This window comes from Hipposideros armiger, unplaced genomic scaffold (assembly GCF_001890085.2).
Source record: "Hipposideros armiger isolate ML-2016 unplaced genomic scaffold, ASM189008v1 scaffold_892, whole genome shotgun sequence".
Lineage (NCBI taxonomy): Eukaryota > Metazoa > Chordata > Mammalia > Chiroptera > Hipposideridae > Hipposideros > Hipposideros armiger.
This window is the reverse complement of record NW_017732242.1, coordinates 52023-55625: the sequence shown is the minus strand read 5'-3', so window position 1 is coordinate 55625 and position 3603 is coordinate 52023. Positions and strand designations below refer to the sequence as shown.

General features: G+C 33.3%; 1 protein-coding gene across 1 annotated transcript in view; it reads right to left on the bottom strand.

The window, feature by feature from the left end:
- TBCK (TBC1 domain containing kinase) overlaps positions 1–3603 on the bottom strand; it is a gene marked incomplete at its 5' end in the record, with an annotated part of 125268 nt that overhangs the window by 72343 nt on the left and 49322 nt on the right. The gene's annotated exons all lie outside the window — the stretch shown is intronic.

Here is a 3603-nt window from a genome sequence, read left to right as displayed (position 1 = left end):
GTCAGAACAGATATGTACATTCCTCCCAGCTACTTACGGCACTAATACAATATTTCTGAGGAACCAGTAAAGTGTTATAATACATACTGGTAAGATACTACTAGTATTTTTCATGTATGTTGAAAATGAATCCTATTGTAACATATGCAGGTGATATTGAAATAAAATGTTCTAAAAATTTTTTTTAAACTTTTAATTTCAATTAAGCTTCTGTAATAAAACAGACAACACATTAACATACATCAAACTAAGATTTTTCAGCCAAATGCTAATTTCCTACTGCAAACAGGATTTGAAACTTTTCATAAGTTCGAGTCCCTTCAGCCTGCTCAGTATTTCCTTCTAAAATAATTTATATATAGATATTTATTTCTCTTAATGTTAAGTAACTATTTTAATCTATAATAATAAATTGAATGTTCTTCCACACAGATTTCCCACTTTCTTTCTATAGGTTCTCTAAGAAAAACTTCTTTCCTGCTTTTAAATATTCTTATCTTTGAAGATGCTCAGAGATACAAAGCTATGCATTCAAAAAATTTATTTCAATCATATATAATGACATAATTAATTTTCAACTGTATAAAGGAAATGCACCAACAAAACAAAAAACCACTGAAACATCTCAAATGCTATTACAAATCCACTCTAAAATCATTACCATTTTTGTTTTATTCAGATTATCACACTCATCTTTAAAACTGATTGGATATAGGCTCAAAACATTTAAAAAAAAATTAGCCACATGGACACTATAGCAGAATAATATCAGAGATAGCAGCTTGATGGCTCACAGACCTCATCCTGTAATTAGGCTTACTGGGTGGTAACCTTGGAAACTTCTCTTAACACCAGTGGCCAATATCCAGTATTGGATGGCGCTATGAAAAACTCAGTGTTTCTTCCAAAATACCCTGCCACTATTTTTAGATTGAGAAATGCCAAATGTACTGCTCTCAGAGTTATTTCCTCTAGTACTAAAATGACACACATACCAATACATGTCAAGAAGTTTTAGCAAAATTTCCTAGCACCACTTGTACTTCCTTGGAATGTGACATCACACTATATCATCGACTACAAGGGAACAGATGTTAGGAACAATTTTTGGCAAAAATAATGCCTTTCTGTGTATTCTCTCTTCAAAAATTAAAGGGTTAGCATAAAGTGAAGAAATGGAGGAAGAAAGGAGAGGACCTTATAAAGATTGAATGTCACACATTCTTTACATGCTTAAAATATTCAACATTACAGGTACTTTGGAGAAATAGTTATGCATACTTGGTACCAGGGTTTGTGTCTGGTGCATTATGTATATTACCTTTAGCGCTCACCATACACTAAAGCACCTATTATCTCCATTTTACAGAAACTTCCATAATGTATAGGATTCTATTTCCAGTGAGACTAAAAATTTGTCCAAGTTCACACAGCTACTATGTGCCAGAGCTGGGATGTGAATTCCCATCTAGCTCACTCTCAGGCTACTCTCTTAGCGGCAGAATGACACTGAGAGTTTCCCTCTCAGAGGTAGTGAGCGGTGGTGCTCAGACTCAAACCCATGTCCATCTTGACTCCAGTCTGTGCTCTCTATCCATTACACTACGCTATCTCTGAGCAATGAAAAGAGAGATTCCTCTTAGTCATAATCTACTCTTACCATTGAAGGCTTATTGGGTTGTCGGAAAAGTCATGATGCATTGTTGCCAAAGGAAAACATAGAAAAAATACATCATGACTTTACTGACAACCCAATACTTGACTTAGGTAATTGCTCAATCACTTTTGCTAACAATGCAATATATATGACTGATATCTACCCATTTCTATAATTTATAGAAAAAGCCAAATGGGGTGAATGCTGCATTTATGCTACCAACAGGAAAGTATGTCATGATAGAATGGAAAAAAGTGAGAAAAAGCATAATAATAATGATGATGATGATAACATTAATAATAATTATCACTTACATAGCATTTGGTCTCTGCCAGGCACTGCTCTAAGTTATTTAGATATACTGGTTTATTTAACACAACAACCTTACAAGGTAGGTACTATTATCATTCTCATATAGAGTTAAGGAAACAGATACAAAGACATTGAGTCATGTTCCTAAGGTCACACAGCTGTAAGTGATGGAACCAGGATCCGAAAGCCAAGTGATCTGGCTCCTCATTCCATGTTCTTAATCACTAGGCTACTGGGTCTCTCTTTGTAGAAACACCTAGAAAGGGCAACTTTTTAAAAAGCAAGACCACTCTGTTCACAAGGTTACCAATGGTGGTTTCCATCATATTACTGTCAATAGATGCTTTGAACAGTGAATTTGCCATTCTGCTTAAGCAAATAATTTAGTTAAATTTGTTCTGATTGCTTACTGATGTTTTTAAACTTAGTTAAGTGGGGATTTTAGTAGAGCATATTCAGTGAATTCAAAATCGATGTCTAATCATAACCTATCTTTATAAAGTCTGTCTTAAGAATTAAAGAGAAATATAGACTTAATCTATCAATCTTTTTTGTAGACTTAAAACATCAGTTTTTTCTTCTAAATTATGTTTTAAGTATATGTCACATAATGCTTTGCACATTTAGTAAGTATGTTTGCGTGTGTATTAGTCTGGATTCCCTTTTAAGGACTTCCCATGACCACGTCCCATTTCCTTTGGGCAACAAGCACAGTTAGGGGACTCAACATGATGAAAAAGACATTTCTTTAGATTTATTTAGGAAAGACAACCCAAGTAAGTGCGCTTGGATTAAAAATAAAACAAAATACAGGTGTACTTCAGGGCAAAGTTTACATTAAAAACTTTTCTTTTTTTTTTTTAAAGTCACATTTTTCTTATAACTTTTCCTTCCCCAACAGGAATCATATGTGGTGACCAATTGAGTGATGAGCCAGGACAATGGCACTGAGCATCAGGGCGCTTCACATCAACAGAACGCACACTACTGTCAACAGTACGCAGACTTTACCTTTTCAATGCGGAGGTCCTCAAAAACATATATTCTTACTTTCCGATTTGATAAATAATGATTTATTTTAATGAACAAGCAGAATTATCACTAATCTATCTACACAATATGAAAACAGAGTCCCTCACTAATGTTTAATTGAAGCATTTACATGCGGAATTGAAAATGCATTAAATTTGATCGACTTGGAAATGCATAATCAGCATTCCTAATATATATATTTTTAGAACTGACCAGAGAAATTCTTTTAATCCTAATCAATTGTTCTCTGTTTACTTTGACAAGTTGGAAGTAACAGGAAAACATGTGTAGGGTACAAACACTAGTCTTAGTTTGGAAAACTACCTTCTTTGTTACTGTTCAACATCAAAAGAAAAAAAAAAAAGATAACTTGATTTTCATAAAGAATCTCCCAGAAAAAAGTAACATGAGAACTAAACTACTATTTGTTCATATAAAAATAATTTACTTTAATTATAATTTGACAAGATAGAAAGCTGGGTGATACTTTTAATTTTGGGGGAAGAGGGAAGAAGTTTTAAGAAAATCTAAACATTTTTGTTATTTCCTCAAAAGGATGATTTTTAATAACAGAGAAATGATAAGAGTATCAGATGCAGATA